General features: G+C 32.6%; 1 protein-coding gene across 1 annotated transcript in view; it reads right to left on the bottom strand.

Annotated features, from left to right (window-relative positions):
* Positions 1-21,149, bottom strand: part of LOC128170918 (neurogenic locus notch homolog protein 2-like) — a 658,320-nt gene that overhangs the window by 524,572 nt on the left and 112,599 nt on the right. The gene's annotated exons all lie outside the window — the stretch shown is intronic.

The raw sequence follows: 21,149 nt of genomic DNA on the forward strand, positions 1-21,149 counted from the left end.
ACAAAAACAAAAACAAACAAAAAACACGAATGTGTAAAACTCGAATTAAACTAGTTTGTTCATGTACATTTTTTTTACATAATTATTCTAGTTGCAGAGTACTATGTCTAATAACAGTCAATTCGTCATACTCAGTAAAAAAAATATAAACAATGAATATATAAATTCTCCATTACCATATTGACACTCATATCCTTGCCATCCGGGGTTACACCCAGTATCACAAGATCCATTAAATCTGTTACAACCATCACATGTGTCATTACATCTTTCAGTACAGTCCGGTCCAAAAAATCCGTAAGGGCAAGCTGATGGTAATACATAAGGTATGAATAAAAAAAAATAATAATAGTTGCATGTATAATAGATGCTTGCCAATTCATTCACTATAATGTAGTTAAAGTTGATTTTAATTTTTTCTTAAAATGAATTATTTTTCGACTGACGTGCTTCACATGTTTCCCCATGATAACCAGCTTTGCAACCAGTTAAACATGACCCGTTAGTGTGGACGCACTGGTTTAAGTCACGACAGTGTCCACATTCTTGTTGACACTCAGCCCCATACTGTCCTCGAACACATGCTATTGAAAAAAAAAAACATTGCTTACTTCCATATCAAAAGTAGGTAAACAAAAAGAAACAGTAGTTAAAGATGCTAGGTCCGATTTTATTTCAAATTATGAGTATTCCAAGTATGTATATAATAGTGGACATTGCAATAGTTTTCCAACTGAATTAAGCCAAATTTTAAAAATAAAAAATAAGTACAAATTTTCTATCTGCTTAACATCTTTAACATCTTTAGTAATTTTTTTCAGTGTATGGATTTGATTGGAAGTTCATATCTGGTTTAACGTTATAACTTACATGTTTTACACAAGTCCCCCTGATAACCAGCAGCACATCCAGTCAAACATGTCCCATTGATATTGGAACACTGGTCTATGTCACGACAAGGTCCGCATGTTCCGCTGCAGTTATCACCAAATGATCCTTTATCGCAAACTTTTGAGAAAAAAAGGTAAACTTAGTAAGAAACTATACTTAAATCATGTCGTCTTTTAATTGAATTTTATAGAACAGAAATATTGAAGAAGCAAACAGCCTATTTCAAAACTAGAGCTGATTGATTACATAAAGATTTATATATAATAGCAAGATTATTTTTGCACTTTCAGATGAAATATTGGGACGATTAAATAAATGTGCAAATATACATTTACTAATTGATAAATAACATAAATTACAGAGATTTATACTCGTGTGGCTAGATCAAAAATAGTATTGAATGATTTATTCTACTTTTAAAAATCGGTTCCTTTGTATTATTTTTTTCCGTTACACCATCATTACACACAAAGTGAGATGCCGTGCAACGACTTGATGACTTGTTGTTTTCTTATTTGATAAAATAAAATGAAAATAGTCAAGTTTAAATATTATATTTTGAGCACTTTTCTAAATTTGATGGTGGTAGATATCGTCTCAATTGATTCAGCTTAATCAATTAACAATCTCTAAACAATAATTAAAAGTTTTAATGCTGAAAAAGTAACTTAAACAGTAAATAAAAAAGAAACAAAGCACAACTGTGTAAAACTATAATTAAAACCGTTGGTCCATTGATATTTTTAACATCATTTTACTATCGGTAGAACAGTCAATTAATCAGTAAACAGAACAAATGAACACAATGCATATACACATTTCTGATTACCATCTTGACAGTCATATCCCTGCCACCCTGGGTAACACCCAGAATCACAAGAACCATTGAATCTGTTACATCCATCACATGTGTCGTTGCATCTGTCAACACAGTCCGGTCCAAACAATCCATATGGGCAAGCTGAATGTAAAAAAAACCATATAGTTTAGATTAAAGAACTAGATACATGTATAATAGATAATTGCTAAATCGTCCACTAAAGTGTAAATAAAGTTGATTTTTATTTTTTTCTTAAAATGTTTTATATTTCCACTCACGTGCTTCACATTTTTGTCCTTGATAACCAGCTGCACACCCAGTTAAGCATGACCCGTTGGTGTGGAAGCACTGAGTTAAGTCGCGGCAGTGTCCACATCCTTGATGACACTCAGCACCATAATATCCTCGATCACAAGCTATTGGAAAAATACAATGTTTACTTACACATTATAAAGTGGTCAATACAATGAAACAGTAATGAAAAAAAAATGTTTACAAAACAAGAACATAGAACATTTTTCCGGTGATATTTAAAACAAATATAACATATATAATGTTAATATAATAACCAAATAATACCAAAAAAAAAATAATGTACAACAACATCAAAACGTTTTTGTTCTGAATGCAACTCAATTAAGTTCAAAGTTATAGTCAGATCGTGTTTGTCAGTAAATAATCAAGAACGTTGGATTAAACTAATTTTTATAAACTATATATTTTTAAATCTATTGTTAAAGCTAAATATACATGCGCACATTATCTCTATGGATATTTTATAATCTTAAATACATGTAGCATAAAAATAACTAAATTGTTTCAAATTTTTAATAACTCTAATAATTTTGCTCTTTTTGTTTTGTGCCTGCTTGTTTAATGCAGCATCAATTTGTTTGATTTAGAGGCATTATATTTGTTTATTCATCTTGCATTACAAATCAATTATACTTTAATGTCAGTTTTTAAAGACAGGTTCTGATACTCAGTCGTAACTTTGCGTATTGGTAACAAAACTATTTAGAGACATGCGCTTGGAATATGAAACTGTCGATAAGTATCAATTTTGTAAATAATTATTTAAAATCCGACGAATATAAATCATTGCACAGAAAGAGAAGCCACAACACCAATGGTGGCGTTAATATATAAAGCAAAATCATATGAATATACACAATATACACATTCTCGTATATCTTGGTTTATAGAAATGGTGTACGTTTATCTATAAAAGTATGAAGTTTAACATTACAGGTAAAAAAAAAGGCAACATTAAAGAATTGTAAAACATTGTAAATGAGTTACACTAAGACCATACTGTGGTATCCATGTATAATGCAAATGTTTAAAAGTGTTCAATAGATCATACATTACCTGATTTACACAGGTAACCTTGATACCCAGGTTTGCAGCCCTGACAGGTGCCCGTCTCTATGTGACAGTAACAATTGGTATTTGGACAGGCGTTAGAACAGTAAGCCCCGTAAAACCCTCCAGGACATCCTATACAAAGGGGAAAACAGCACTTTAAACAAATTGTAACGTTTGCTTATCCAATAATACGGTGAGTTAAAAAAGTATAAATATCATGCGGTTGATTATTATCTCAAGTATATTGAAATATATACTGAAATCACTTTTGACAATTTACGGTGATAAAGTATCGCTAAAACATGTTGACCACTCCTTGATTTTTAAATAGACAAGTGGGTAAAAAAAAAACTATACCCCTCTCGATTTCATTATTAGTTCATACTTAGGATTTTATGTAGTCAAGATATTCACACCCCCCCCCCCTTCCAACGTCTTGTATTTGGTATTCAAATGAAAGAAAGGATAACACTTTTTATTGTTTCTATTCTTTTGATTTTCAATTCAATTGCACTCGACAACCAAACCTAGGGGTAGCGAGATTGGAACTAGGATTTAATTCACCGCCGTCTTAGGGCTGCATCTTGTTATATGTAGCTGATCCCCCGTGACAAACATGTTTCCTTCCTTGGGCAATTATCATTCTGTCCTTGCTAACGTTTTCCGGACATCAGGGTTCTAATTGTGGTTCCTCATTGGGCTGCGCATGCTGCACCTGATTACTGGTTTTCCGCGTAACTACTCCTTTTTTAGGAATCTTAGGCTCATCTACTAAGAATGACATCAGCGAAGCTGGTCTCTTGCATCGCACTCGCCTACCTTTCTTACTTTTGCGCGTAAATGAAAACAGGGGATGGTGCAAATATGCATCTATCAAATGCAATCAAATGCAAGCTATGCTGGGTGGTTCCTTAAACTAGTAACCTTATAATGGGTCAGAATGAACAAGGTGTATATATATTTGGTCTCCCTGTGCGCTCAATTGCATATCCGTCTCCGTAAGTGAGTCAACGTATAAAAAACTCTCTTGACTTACTCTAGATTCCTAAATAAACAAAAGGAATTAATATTCGCAAAAAATTGCGTGAAGCACATTTGCAGATTTTGAAATCTCGTTTTTATTATTGTGGAGAGATGTAAACTAAATGAATATATGATAAAAGTTCAGTGTTCGTGATTTGATGCACTTGCTATTTAATGCAAAACAGTTAAATTCCTGAATTATATAAGTTTCCGTGTAAAAAAAAGGAATCTTTAGTATCCTAAGCTATAATAATTAGGCTTAACACTACCCGTTATTAGAAATTAAATACTTAACGGGATTTATCATCTAACCCCAATGCAAAATTGTGCCTCTTAATCTCTCTTTGAAAATCATGTTGATAAATCAAACACGTGACAGAGGTACAAAGCAATGTTTACAAAAACGTATAGGAAAGTTAATGACAATGACTACCCAGGGAAGCTGACCACGAGATGACCCCAAATTTGCAGCCTAAACCTGATAACTGAACTTGCTGAACAAATTTTGATAACTTCCTGTGCGAGGAAATATTTCAGAATACCCCGTAGTTAAACAATTAAGAATCATCAATAAGTCAAAATACTTGCATATAGCTACAAAAACACAGTGCGCCCTACACCTGGGATCATGATATAAAGAAACTTGAATCTACGCCACAAAAGGGTGCTTCACACAACTTATAGCTTTGCTGGCCAATTGGTTTTCTGAAAAGAAGATTTCTAAGATTTGTCTCAATATATTCCTAGGTAAAAAAAAAAAAGAGCTCCATGGTGGCCCCACACTACTCCTGGGGTTAACGATTTCAACACACGTGGATATACATGTATACAACCTGGAGATGCTTCAACACATGTTACAGCTTTTTCGGGCAATTGGTTTTTGAGAAGGTCTTTTAAAGATGCAAACAGATTTTTAATAGTCTTAATTATCTTCCTTTGGAAGAAGATCGGGCGCTTCATTTTCAGAAATTTGAATCCTGTGATTTTAAAGATGATTTGTACCAAATTTGGTTGATATTTGGCCCAGTTGTTCTTTCGAACAAGTCAAAAATAGAAAAAAAAATACAGGCAGACATACTTCGAGCGCCGAGTGTGTGTGTGCGCAACCCAGACTTGCCGATGACTCGACTACACACACGATCTGCGTCTGGTGTTCAAGGTTGTAGACACTTTACAGGCAGTAAATACATTTAATGCAGGAAATGCCGCTTGTTGACGTCGCAGGCCATCAAAAGCTTGTACATGAAATAACTGCACAAACAATTTAATACTTTGTTGAGATACCGACGGTTTTTTTCCACGGTCGCGTCCTCTTGCACAATGTTTTTTGCAATGGTCCATCTTACAATAACCAGGTTTCAATAATCGTGCTGCAAAACCAAGAGTATCATAGGCCATCGCATGAATTGTTCATTTGTTTTTGACTCAGAAGTTTCATATGACCTATTTCATTTTGCGTTCAATTCATTTAATTCAGCCGAATACTCTACATCAACTGACGATGCATGCATTTTCAAAGTTGTTGATGTTATGTGTATTCCTGCTAGCCGCTTCAATTATACATGGACTGTATTGTATGTAACCTTTTGTTGAATGACCTTTAGCGTTTTATGAATTGAAATATATATATATATATATATATATATATATATATATATATATATATATATATATATATATATATATATATATATATATATATATATATACAATGTATATAATCACGATAATAAAATGGTATAAAAATCCAATCTTTGATCGACGTATCAAAAAAGTAACACTCACCATACACCTCCACTTCACAGAGGCTAATATCAACGCTAGTAGAGTATCCTCTAGGGTAGATAACTCCTGGTTGTCTCTCGTTGTAGTAGATGACGTACTGTCCATGTACAGGACAGGTAATGGTGAAGACAGCAGGTATGGCGAGTGCTGTAAAGTTATTGTCCTTGTAACACATTGTTCCATGTGATCTGTCTGTTGTATTGGAGACGTACACCGAGAATCCAAGGAAGTAATTTGAGATTCCACCATAAAAAGCTACAAAAGGAATCACGAGATCAAAGATGAACTGATAAAAGAAACTAGATTAATTAAACACCATCCTTTTTGGTCATAAAAGGATGCAACACGCACTGTAAAAAAATCCTAAAAGAGTATTAATGTAATGGGAATTCTTTTCAAGTTGTGTGTAGGTAGTAAATAAAACGATAAGCATATGGAGTAAACAAAACGTTTTTATGTATTAAGTCCTTGATATGTGCATTGTCAATATAGTCATGTCTTTCCAATCGCCTTATGATTTACTTCATTGTGTTAAAGTGATATTTTTATGTATGCTTAACATTTATTGTAGAAAAAATTCTACATATATAATACCACATGTATTCGTTAAACCTGTAACATGTTTTTTTTTTTTTTTTTTTTGTTCAAAGAAACCATATACAGATTCGAAACTACATAGAAGATTGAAGGTTGTGTTTTATATAATTATTATATATTGTCCCATTTATGCCTATACCTCAAATATACACTGAATGAAAAAATCCAGTTTCAGCAAAACTGAAACTATATGGAAACCTTGCTGAAACTTGAAGTTGAAGTTTAATGTACCGTTTCCGTAATGCAGAAACCATTATATCGATTCAGCAAGTATCCTTTAGGTTTCAGTCAACTGAAACTTTAGTCTAAGATTCTTTATGGATTCCGCAATGCAGAAACCAAAATTAAAATGTATGAACATTTGTGAAAATTATTATGGGGATACCAACCAGTCTCAGCACATTTTCGCTAGGTTTCAGTATGCAGAAACTTACAACTGAGATTCCAAAATGTTTACGCATCGCTGAAACCATTGCTAATTTTTTTCTTATTTAAAAAGTAATATATATTAATTATTTTCAGCAGGTTTACGTTCAATTTTATCATGCGTAAATTCTTATATGTGCAGTAAGTTTCAGCGTTACTGATACTACATATACGTAGCATCGGTTTTGGGGAGGGGTGGGGGATTCCCCCCACTTTCGCAGCAAACATTTTATTTTTTAATTTACAGATAGAAAAATTGTAAACTCTGAGTTGCCTTCCCCTATTGGCAACAGGTACAAAATCTGGAATTTCACAGTGAAATCGAAGTTGTAGTAGATAGTAGGTGTTTGCATCCCCCTCCCCCAGATAAGGATTTTAACGATTTGCAAACTTTGCTTGCATATTAAGGCTTCCCGACGGATTTTGCAGCGATGTGTAGAAAGATACTTGTCTGTACTCCATATGATATGACGTCATAATTAACTTTTACGTCACGATCTGCATTCCTGTCGATAGTTCTCATGGAATGTATTTTAACGTTAAAAGTAAATATATCAACCCACTATAAAACTGCATCTTTCCTTTACATAAATGCTGCAATTCATGCTAGACGTACATAATTCATTCATATAAAAAACCAGTATCAAATATTTGGCAGTTTTAAAGCTTCGTTTTAATTAAGTTAAAGACTATTTATAGACTAGTGGTTTGGAGATTCTCCCTTCTACATGAAAACAACTGAATAAAGACATTTTAATGCATGTAAAACCAGTTTGGCGCAGGTGAAAGATCAACACTGCGGAAATTTAATGAAATTTGAAGTTTTCGTGCTGAAACCTGTCAGAAACCTAAAATAACCTTAAGTTTCCGCAAAGTTTTCGAAGGGTTTTCGCAGCGCTGAAATCAGATTTCTCATCCAATTATAAGTAGAAAATAAGTAAAATGAAAATTTATATATTAATTACATTACAAGTGATTGTCGCAATCTACAAATAAAGTAATTATTCACCAAAATAAATACCACGGTGTAACCCAGAAAAAAAAACTACTTGGGATCCCCCATGTAACTGTTGTGGAAATAGACTTCTAGTAAACACCTGTAGAGAATGAGTCCCAGGGACGAAGAAGGATATAGAGATCGAGCTTAGGTCCTAAATCTAACCTGCCTCCCATAGTATAGCACAACTAACAAGGGATAACCACCGATAGACCACAAAACCGCCCCTAGGAATTCAATGGATATACATGTAGCTGGTTCTTTAAAAGACACCACTCGATTTACTTAAATTTCTCCCCAGTTCTGCGGAAAGAGTTGTTTTTGATGCATGAGTTGTCAGGTCTACACTGAAATTGAAAGCATTTACCACAATATGTTGAAAAACTTACTAATATTCACAACTGGTCTTTGAAATCATTGTTTGACCAGTGATTTCTTTCTTATTTCTTATGAACTTAAATGGTGTTCATTGCAATATAAGCATGTAAATTACAATTGATTACATGTAGTTGTAAATTAACGTCGCCGTCCATATGTTTACTGTTTTTGGAATGAATAATAAAACAGTCATTATCAATAAGTATTTTGTTCATTTAGAAACACTACATATTTTACAGGTTCCTCGTTAAATACGTTTAGGGTTTCTTTACATAATACCATGTCGTTGTTCCTTAGCCTTAGATCAAATTTACGCACGGCATGATTGATTTGTTGGTATTTAAAACAACTACAATGATCACAGCATCAAGAAGTATTACGTTCGTTAAGAAACACTATTTATCAATTGCGAACAAAAGACATAATTACATTAACATATTAAACAGGTGCCTCGTTTAATACTTTTAGGTTTCCTTTACATATTATCATGTCGTTGTTCCTTAACCGAAGATAAATTTAGGCACGGCATGATGACTTCGTTGGTATTTAATACAAGTACAATGGTCACTGCATAAAAAAGGTGTTTGCAATGATCTGTTACGTTTAGATGAAGATAAGTGTAAAACTCCAAAAAACCAAGTTTCAGTATCTGTGTACATGTATTTCTGTTTTATCTGCGACTATTAGTATGTATGTACATGGACAGTAGTATAATACGTAAACTGTGTAATGGCGATCACCACGTTACATGTAGATAAATTCTTCATTTTTTTTTTACATTACCATGATTACTTTATCTGATCAGAAGTATAAAGACGTCGCTTACTAGTTCATGGAAATAATTCATGTCAAAAAAATTCAATAGTCAAACATGTATGACTGCGTAACGAGAAAAGAACCCTCAAGATCAAAAATCTACAAATTCATCTCTTTGTTAATTCAGATTAGCCAACTCTTTCTGAATGCAAATATAGAAAGATATTCAAGATATTGTGTTTTAAGCATTTTGTGACAATTTTAGTAAGATATGTTAACACTACTTTGACTTGATTGTCAAATATGTCACGACGTCACGGTCGTCAAATTTTGTTTTGTATTATGTTTTTCATTATGCTTCGTTTAATCTTTTTTAATTGTTTGAAGAAAAATAATATCAATAACTATCTTTATCATTGTACATGCTTCAAAAACACTTTCAGATTAAAAAACATGAACAGATTATTAGATTATTAAGGATATTTTGAGCAAACAAATATGAAACGTCTACCCCACCTTGAAATACATCTTAGTTTTTTTAAGCTACCGAGGAGCTAACAAGCAACATGTAATAAAAACACATGAACAAAAATGACTATATTTGATGCTTATGTTTCAGCATGTTTGAGTATAATTAAAAATACACATAAGTGCTTCATTCTCAAAAAGATAAATATTTTTTTACGTTTGATCCTGTTGCACCATCATTTTATCCCCTATTGCCTAAATTATATATAACGTATTTATACGTAGGCGAGTTTAAATATCTATTTACAGAATTAATGTCTGTTTTTGAATTTCACAAGTAATGTTCTGTTGTTTACCTGGTTTATCTTCTCTTTTATAAGTCAGACATCAACAGTACTTATAAAACTGAGCATCAAAAAATAATCAGCTTTGACGGTCTTTCTGTAATGTGACAACAAACGAAATGTGGATTGTTGATTTGAAAAAAAAATTCACGAAATGCCATCTATGTTTTATACAATTATATACTACAAACTGTATACTATACAATAGACAGCAAAATACCACAGCTACCTCCTCCTGCTGAATCTACACTGATTAGTCAATCAAGTCATCGCCTACATGTATGCACACTTAGAATTTTATACTTTCCAATCTTAATCTTATACTTAATTTGTTGAAGCTCGCCCATTCCATTGTATGTTTTATGAACACAAATTGTTCATTAAATTTAGATATCTTTTGGAATTATCTCAAAACAATTAAAGTGACAGAGCTTCCTAAGAAGGAGGGGAGACTGTTTCAAACAGTTCCTTTAATTTGTTTTTCCAGTGTAAGATCAACTAAAGTACATTAACCGGAGAGTTTCTCTTCTGTTTAATGCGCATAAATTTTGGTCGTATTTCCGAAGTATCCCCGAAATTTTATATAGGATTATATAGAAAAAAGGTTTATCATTTTCAATTTAATATTTAGAAAATTACAAACATACGTCATAGTTTGGATATATAAACGTGTCTTAGTAGACATTTTACATTTAGAATTGAACAGAATATAAGGATGTTTACGAATAAAATTTAAAGCTGCTTGATATTTTGTTTTTACAGTTTCAAATAATTTTCCATCCAAACCAATGATTTTAGAATGTTATAGCTTTTCTCATATTTACACCAGCAGAATCAATTTCCTTTCAATCTTAAAAATATTCAAAGTAAATAAAAATAATTTCTTATTGGACAAACGGAAAATGCATTATAGGAATGTTTAGAAAAGGGGACCGTTTGGTTTCGTCCCCCGAATGATTGGGTTTAACCAACCCACATGTTATGAATTCAATGTTAACAAACCAAACTTCAGAAATATTAGCGAAGAAAATGTACACAGGTTTGTTTTTAATTTGTCTGAACATTCTGACTTTCATTCAAAGTGGTGTGAAAGTCGTAATACAACCATACCGGTCTCGACGTCAGGCGCGAAAGTTAATATGAGGCAAAATAATGTGATACCCTTTTACGTCGTTTGTTTTGTTAGCAAATTTTCTACATAATTATTCATTGAAATATGGCTTAATTGACCGGGAAAACTATTTCAATGTCTATTATTATACACCTACTTAACATAACCATCGTTTAATAGCAAATAAAAAATTCGATATAAATTCGGACCAAACAGCTTTAATTTCATTAGTAATAGATAACAAAATGCCCCTCCACTCACACAGAACCGGAAAGGATTGGGCATATAATCTTATTTTGCAAATTATACTTTCAATTTTAATTATTGACGCTGCAATATAAAATGCACAACTTAAATAATTAAATTACAATTACTTTGCAAATGTTATTAATCATATTTGAACATTTACTTTGCATTTGCGTTTTACGACAGTAATGCGCTTTACCATGCGCACAGAGAGCAAAACTCTAAACCCGCCACCGACCTGAACCCTTTTGTCTGCCAACGTAAAATTTTGAATTGCCAAATATGTAACGTCACAGGTATATGACGTTACGAAATTTATGAAGCTATAATATAATGATGGGCTTTCCGCTTCAAATCGACGTTTAACGCACCTGTTTTACTTATGATATTCTAACAGATTGTTTTTCAAAATAATATTAAATAATGAATTTAGTTAATTTCACTAAAAAATCATAATTTTAGCTTATATAGATGTACTTTTTACTGTGTTTTGAAAATTTAACATTGAAAAAAAAATATCGCTTAATCATTTCTAATAATACTTATGGAAATAATGGCTTGAAGAAAGACTTAAATTCTTTTTTTATGAATAAATATCGATTGAGAAGTACCGAGCACTAACGTGTACGATGCTTGGCAGATACTAATTGTTCAACAAGTAAGTGTGGATCTAAGTTATCGTATTGTTTAACATCCATATATATATCTTTTTTTTTTACATATATCTACGAGGGTTGTTCGGAAATTATTGAGACAAATCGATTATTATATTTTCTAAGTGAAGAATTGTGGTGAAAATTGGCATAGACACTGAAGAAACACCAACAAATAATAAAACAAAGTGATATTAAAAGTATATTAAATATTTTGTTTACGACAGTAGATAAACAAGTCGGTGGTCGGGGTACCCGGCGCAGCCATGAACTCGGAGATTAAACAACTTAAACATCTACTTTATAAGTGTCCGTAGAATTACAGTTAATGATAAACGAAATCAAATTAAATATGTTCATTTTGCTATGCTTTGCGACTAACTGTCGATTAAGTTTCAGTGATGTTCGAGATGAATTACGGATATGGTACACATATATTTACCAAACAATAAAAATCTGACAACGACTTTACATTGAATTTTGACGTCAAGGCGGCGCAACGAAAACCATTAAACTGGTGGAAATCTCAGAAGAAGACCACGCAATTGCGCAAAAAACTATACGATGACAAGACAAGGAATAGAACTTCAGTTCATCATATTTTTTTCACTGATTATTTATCTAGAATTAGGCCAAAGGGAACAACTTTTGACACACAAACTGTTGTAAACAGTTCTAAATAATGTAAAAAATGACTGCAGGAGACATTCACAGTAATTAGACTTTCGGGTAAAAATATCTCGATTTTTTCTTTAAAAAAAACAAGAATGAGAGAAATTGTAAATGATGACATCTTGAAATTAAAACAAAAGATGAGAAATAAAGAATAATTCTTATTTCAGTTCGTTTGTAAGGTGTTTAAAACACGGGAGCAATAAGAAGCGTTAAAATGACGTTGCGAAAAGTTTGCGGTTGCGCCGGGTTACAGGACGAAAGCACTTTGGTCAGCTTACTAGGAATGATCTATTCATGCCATGAACAAGAAACTGTTTACATTGATAAACTCTATCCTGATTTACGTTTTGGTGAAATTTCAAGAGTTTATCTTTTTTACTAAAAGAATAAGAGAAAATGTCTCAATAATTTCCGAACAACCCTCGTATATAAATTGAATTTGTAGATGTGCTTGATTTAGCGGAAATCTAAATGCAATATTCTAAAAAAAAAGAATATACGGTCCATTGTAATACGTTAACAGCAACCCATTCATCCTTGAAAATAGGGTATTGTGGGCGTATTGCCTTGGGAAAAATAATTAATGTATAACAAGAACATGCAGGTGCTCGTGATTGCATTTGATTAAATTTTTTGTCTCATAAAATTATCATGTACAGATTTTGATTTTAATGAAAGTTAATTTTTATAAAGGACAGTAGGCTACTCTAGAAATTGAATAAAAACATTTAATTACCCCGGCAGAAAGATCAACTGACAATTGTTGCGGAATGAGCCAGATCTCGACAACTACATTGAATTTGCCAATATTAAAAAATTTGGCCGTTTCCAAAGAGGCAAATCAAGACCGATTGTGGCTCGTTTTATCTACCTGTCGGACGTAAGTACAGTGCTAGAGAGGGCTAACTGGTTAAGGGGAACACCATGGGGAGTTCATCGTCAATTTCCGGCTGCTATAGATGAAAGGCGGAGGGCACTTATCCTGATAATGAGGCTGAAGAGAGAAGAAGGTGCTACTGTGAAATTGATTCGCGACCGTCTCTATAGTAATGGTCACATTTACGATCTGGAGAGTTTTAACAGTGATAACAGTGACTGCGTCCCAGTGACGGTAGAGCCTATGGACTACGCTGGAGCGGTGCGGGACGGGACACATTACAGGGATGAGTCTATCCACACCCACTTAGGACCCTCGGCCGCAGAACTCGGGGCGATACAAAGCGCGGAACTGAATGATAGCGGTCATGACTGTACATGCTGTTTAAATATTCTTTCATGGAATGTTTATAGGTCAATTGTAAATAAGTTTAATGATAACAATAATTATTGTGTTGATCTTATTTGCAAATATGAAATAGTATTTCTTTCCGAATGCTGGGTGATAAAAGTAAATTCTATGAAGACGATGTATTCATTAATGTATTTGACATAAATATGTTTCACAGAAGCAAAAGTAAAGGCGGTGGTATTATTTTATTAGTTAAAAAACATATATTATCAAAAAACTTACATATTTTGAAATGTGTATATGATATTATCATACTTTCATGTTAAATACTGAAATCTGATTGGTTAAGACCTTGGTGATAATCCATTCTATTACCTTCAGCGTTAGAAACACATTTAGCAACGGGTAACACAACGAATTGTTACATGCGCGTAAATTATGTCCGTACAGTTCGCCGTGGAATTCACGTCATTTCTATTCAGCAGCAGTAAAAAAAAATCTCGAAAATTAAGATATTCAGTATAATAAAATAAATAGTGCCTGTTTGGTAGGATAACAATTGAAATTGATAACCCTCGAGAACCAATGTTTTCCTCGGGGTGTCAATTTCAACTGTTACCCTCCCAAACAGGCACTATTTATATACTGCTATATGGGTTTAAATTGATAAGGGTCTGGTGTTCTGTCCCAGTAGCATTTTTATGTGTTGTCTGTACATACCACATGAAAACAATACTTATTACAATTTTTATGATAAGAATATTTTTGAAGAGCTGGAGTATTATATTTTAACTTACACCGACTTGGATTCTATTAGCCTTATTGAGGATTGGAATAGTCGGAAAAATACCCAGTTAGATTACATAGAAAATGACTGTATATCAGATCAATTATATGAAACACTCCGAGATATGTTTAATTATGATTCAGGTAGTTATTTTACTAAACGTTTGTCTGAGGTTACAATGATTTTGATAGACGTATGATAGAAATATGCAAGTCTTTTGGTTCGAGGATATGTAATGGTAGAAAGCCTGGGGATGCTCATGGTAGATTGACTTTTAACAATCACCTGGGAAGTAGTGGCATAGATTATGCTGTAGTCGCTAATGAATTATATAAATATGTAACTAATTTTAAAAAACTGGAATTCAATGAATGGTCTGATCATGCCCCTATGTATCTCTCATTTAGCAAATGTATGAAAGAAAAACATGGAGAAAATATTCTTGATAGTAATGGTGTATGTGATACAGTCAATTTTATCGCTGGATTCAAGAACATTTATGTGATATGAGAAATGATTTGAAAAATGTATTACACGACTTAAATTGTATTGTTTCTACTATGGAAGAACGTGTGAATATATCAACTTTTACACAATGTCAAACTAATATTTTTGAGTCATACTGTAAACATACTGTTTTTGATAAAAAAAAAAAAACAAGCAACGGTGTCATTAAAAATAAACTTTGGTTTGATGAAAGATGTAGATATCTGTATAAAACTAATCATAAAAAGTATATACATAGTGTAAAAAGTAAGTTTATGCGATGTCAAGGTAATCAAATGGAGTATCTAAAGCGCGATTCGCCATGTGTTTAAGAGTAGTAGACAAGAACGTAATTGTAAGCTTGTAGTGGAAAACTTTGTTTAACACTTTAGATATTTGGGTGTTAGCAAAGACAATGGATGTATCGATTTTTGGAATACAGAGTGTGATATGAAGGCTGTATTTGATGAACTGGATGTTCCTATTTCTGAGGTTGTAGATGTTATTAATGGTTTAAAGTGTAAAAAAATCACCTAGAAAGGATAAAATGATTAATAAATATTTTAAAAAATGTGTGTGATAACTTAAGCCCACTTTTGACAAGAATGTTTAATGTGATGTTTGAGATAGGTATTTTTCCTCCCACATGGTGTGACGGTGTTATTGTACTAATATTTAAAAAGGTGATCCAGGCGATACAGATAATTATACAGGAATAACTCTCGTGTGCTGCATGTTAAAAACTGATACAACTTTACTAAACGTATACAACTTTACTTAACAATATATTGATGAAATGGTCTGAAGAGAACTCTGCTCTAACTGATGCACAGTTTGGATTTAAACAAGGTGTGGGAACAGTAAACGTTAATTTTGAGAATTCGTACATTATGTCAAATTGTGAAGACATTATACTCCAAGAAATATCACTGTTTTTTTCAATGAAGTAGGCAGAAGACATGGTTTTATTTTCTGAATCTCTAGAAGGTTTACAAAATATACTTGATTCACTTCATGAATACTGTAATGACTGGAAAATATCAGTTATTGTGTAAAACAAAAATAGTAGTTTTAAGAAATTCTACAAATGAAAGAAACTGAAAAGTGGCTGCATAATAAAAAGGAGGTAAAAAATTGTTAATCATTTTAGTTATTTAGGGTTAACACTATCATATACCGGTAGCTTTTTGAAATCCCAGCTACAACTGGCATCACAAGGAAAGAAATGTATCTTTAAGCTTATGAAAACAATGAAAAATGTATACTTTAATCATGCTACTTGCTTATCATTATTTGATACATGTATGTAGTGTTTTGAGCTATGCAAGTGAAATATGGGAATTTTACAAGGATGACCTTTAAAAAAAACATTTAGAATATCTTAAAATTATATAAAAAGTAAAACATACTTTATCACTGATGGTGTATAATGAATTAGGACGCTTACCACTGTATATTCAAAGCATTGTTAAATTTTGGTGTAAATTATTGCAATATGAAAATTGTATAATGAAAAGTATTTATCAAGATATGTTTGAAAGGGCTGAAAAATATCCATGTGTGAAATACAACCGGCTACTTAGTGTAAAAAATGTATTATTTTCATTGGGATTTGGTGTGAAGTTTGGTATTGTCAAAATGTTACAAAAACATTGGCCAACAAATTGATAAATTTATTGTAAAAATTAATTGAAATTCACTAAATTACTGTTAATGTACATCAGGACGTAATAGCTAAAACAAGAAGTTGTCAAATCGCCTCCTAATAGAATTTGAGTCTGAATTAACTACAAGTTTGGTGTGAAGTTTGGTATTGTCAAAATGTTACAAACAATAATATAAGTTTGTAACTTGTAATTTAATAAATTTATTGTAAAAATTAAGTAAAATTCACTAAATTACTGTTAATGTACACCAGGACGTAATAGCTAAAACAAGAAGTACTCGAATCGTCTCCTAATGGAATTTGAGTCTGACATCATCAAGATTATTTCGTGTAGTCCGTGATTTTTCTTGGGTCGCTGGAAGTTTTGACCAATCAATAAAAGGGCGTCTATATCTTAGTCCTGTCAGTTACAGTCGCTGTAAGTTTCGAACAATTGATAAATAAGGAGTGTTGCTGTTTCTATAGAGCTATGCATTAACTATAAGTTTAATAGGAAATAGGCGGAATCATACTCGATAGATGTAAATATATTATAGTTCAGAAGATTGTGACGCATTAAAACATTAGCAATCCACTCAAAGTCGTTATGTTCGGAAAAGATTGACCAGAATCAATGCAGACAACATTTTAAAAATCACATTTTTTTTACCTGTGAAATAAAATATGAGGGAGTTATGCAAGAGTTCTATTTTGTCAAATTGCTTGCATCACCATGTCACATTAAAACACAACAATTTTTGGTTCATATTTTTTCACTTATCCGGCAAACACTTATAAAAGTTGTTTGATAAATAACTATATTTTAAGATTTCTAGTTGGAAAATAGCAGCATATATTGTAAGTGATATGCACTTGATATCTTCTGTGCTGTAAATATCGTGTTTGTTTAGGTAAGCGGGGCATGACACCAAACAATAGAACATACGAGCACGCTTAAGTAATTATGGCGTCACATACGTAAAATTACGTTATTTTAAATCGCTGTGTGTGTCTATTGGTTTCATCACTTATTATTTTAAAATGGTTTTGAGTGCATTTTTTTAAAGTAGTTTATCTTTATTTCATTTATTCAATACCGCTATGAGCAGGAACTCGTTTGTATCATACACAGAACATACCTGTACCATGTATTCATCTGTGTCGCAAATTTTCTTTTCTTAAAATAATACATGTGATGATATTTTTTTTCTATTGTTAATATATGAAAAATAGATATATAAACCAATAACAATGAAAGTTATAATTTTTTAAATAAGCCTAAATTTTATTTTAGTTATCTTGAAAACGATAGCAGATGAATAAATTAGCTAAAGTTTAAATCGTCCCCAAAACGGCCCTGTGGCACTCTACTCAACTGTGTTACCGACCCAAAATCGGCCACTTGGCACAGAAGTGGTTAAATTAGCAAATTGAGATTTACTCAGACACGTAGCATCCGGGGATAGGATGGGTAGTGGGGCAGGGAGGACTGCCCCCTTCCCGCGTTTTCTTGCAGAAAACATTTTTCCAAATATACATATAGAACATTGAATTATCATGGAGTTGCCCCTTCCCACGTTTTTAGAAGTATGTAAAAACTTTCAGTGAAATTCAGTTTATTAACAGTGAAATCGATTTGTCGAGGTTATAGTAAATTTAGCCCCCCTATAATAATAAATTTTTTCAGTTGGTTACTGAAAATCACAGATCTAAGTTGTGGATATTTTGTCAAAGTACTATCTTATTTCCAGGAATGTCCGTAAGGATTTTTCCAGCAATGTCGAGTCCGAATAGGTTTGGGTCGATAACCGACAATAAAAGTAGCACCATTAATAAGGACCACTGTACAACTCGATCGACACTCGGCTTTACTATAACCTGATCGACACTCGGGTGGTGGCCCTCTCTTTGGTAAAAGTAACCGATTTAAGTCCAATCAGCGTTTCAACATTTATTGAGGATCTGACAGTAATTTTGATCGGTGATATCGGGAAATGTCAAAAAGAATTTCAACAGTATATACAATCAGAATCATGTAACATGTGTAAATTGATAAATGAATAATAGCTCAGACCATGACACCTGAGTTAATTCCTAAGTAAATTACACAGCCAATATTAATTAATCCCCCTTGAGGTATATAATGCCTATAAGTGATTTTACAAGATGACAGGTGAGGAAATTCATGCAACAATGGGGGGGGGGGGGGTACCGGCATGTTTATATCAAATATTGTGAGATTTATAAAGTTTTCTTAATATTAAATCGGCATGCCGCGCAATGTAAAACCAGACGTTAAATTAGGATTTAAGATAGAAAAAAATCGTTAGGAAAGTATCTTGGTCTTTTACTATTTAAGCTGAATTTCTTGGCTTTAACGGAAAAGAAGAATTGCGTGTCGTAGAGGAGAGTTCTTGTTGTACAAGTCTAAATTCAATTAGATTGCAGGTACATTGTACAATGTAGTACTGATTACATAAATATACTTAGGGGATTATTCCGCACAATATAAGCAGTAAATTGTAAAAATTGTAAAAATTTGCAGAATTCAAGATTTAATTAGTTTAATCCCATGCTACATGCATACTTGATATATATTTTTGCAACATGTGTCTACTTTTAATCATTTAATCTAACAGATGAATTTTTCAAGCTTGTTAGTGTACAACGTTGTATTTTCTAATCATTTAAATAATCATGAATTATCCACATTATTTCCCCCCCCCCCCCCCCCAAATGCAAGATAAGTTTCAGTATGTTTACATGTGTCTATAGTACGAGAACTGGTAGACGTAGCTGATATTTAGAGAGTTATCATACTGGTATTTGATTTTTAACCACATCTCATGTTCTTATTAGCGATGTTGAACGATGAATGAATGAAAACATCTCTCTTTACGCCCACCTCATTTGCTCTCTCTCTCCCCCTCTCGTAGCACCGTTTTTGAAAGTGGGGGGAGGCAGACTCATCCAAAAAATAATAATAATCCTAATCCGTGGTGGAGGAGGGGGGTAGGGGGTAGGGGGAACTCAATGCTTATACAATTGCCTCTCTCTCTCTCTCTCTCTCTCTCTCTCTCTCTCTCTCTCAATTAACACAAATATCGGCCAAATGATTATCATTCGTTTTTAATCTGAAAAATTTTCCGATTCTTTATTGTTAGTTGTTGTACATTTTGAGAAACACCCATTAAAACATTGACTGTCAATACCAGCAAAATCTGTTGATTGCATGCCTAAAACAAAATTGTAAAGGGATGAGAAACTATCATACATGATATTTAATTTTGCCATGCATCTTAATTACCACTACACGTAGTGTGCTCAGATCTAGAAAGGAGGGGGGGGGGGGGCAGAGTTTAATTTGCATTATATAATTACCAGACGTATGTATTAGAACCCCCCCCCCCCCTCCCTGGAAAACTCAAATAACTATCGAAAAACAGTTTCTTGACCCGTGCACGTGTAGTGTTTATATTTAGCGATAAACATAAATATTGTTATAATTGATACAACCGCTATTCCGTCGACTTGATATTAAAGGTGTAACAGTATAATGGCTGCATTTACAAACCTGTTTATGTTATTGAATTTAAAATCATGTATGTAACTAATTTAAGATAAATATAGAAATATACAAAATGCGTAATCTTGGGGGATATTACGACAGACTGAAAATCTAGTCATACAAATTGGTGTGTACGTATAATATCCAAAAAGTACACATAACACGTGGATTTAGGTTGTGCACAAAAGAACAACGTATGTGTCCTGCAGATTATCATTTATGTTTCATTCATACATATATATTTGGTTTTAAGTTGCTTCTTTAAGAGCACTTTTCTTGTACATTGTAAATGTCACGAAGAGTCAGATTTTCCTATCATGAGAAGCATCGAAGTATATGTTTACAGTGTTGACATATTTCTCAAACTATTCAAATCCTTTAGTCAAATGTATGAGTTTTAAAAGCATTAAATAATTTAACAGTCGGTCTATATGTAGAATAAAAATACATGACTAATGTGTTGTTTTACAAATTTTAAAGCGGGTGCAAAAGCAGCATTCTTACGAAATTTCAGCATCAACTTGTGTTTAATATTTCGTTCGATAAGCAATACAAACATAAGAAATTATTGGTATTAAAACAAACGTGGAAAACAAAGGAGCTACTGTACAGTGTATATAAACAATGCACGGCATTATAAAAATAATCAACAACGCAGTACAGTTAAGGCGGTCAATAAAAATATTGGCAAATTTTTGTGATGAAAACACGTATACTTTAGTTAAACTGGCATGTCCTTTTTAAAATCAATAACAGTCACTCAAATGCAATATATTTCTAAAATATATATATAACAGTACAATATTTTATGTTCATAGTGGTCACGTGATATGGCAGTCGCATGGTACAAGCAGATGTATTTGTGGTTTTGAGGTCATTTAAAAAATTCAATATTGC

Source organism: Crassostrea angulata, chromosome 2 (assembly GCF_025612915.1).
Source record: "Crassostrea angulata isolate pt1a10 chromosome 2, ASM2561291v2, whole genome shotgun sequence".
Classification (NCBI taxonomy): domain Eukaryota; kingdom Metazoa; phylum Mollusca; class Bivalvia; order Ostreida; family Ostreidae; genus Magallana; species Magallana angulata.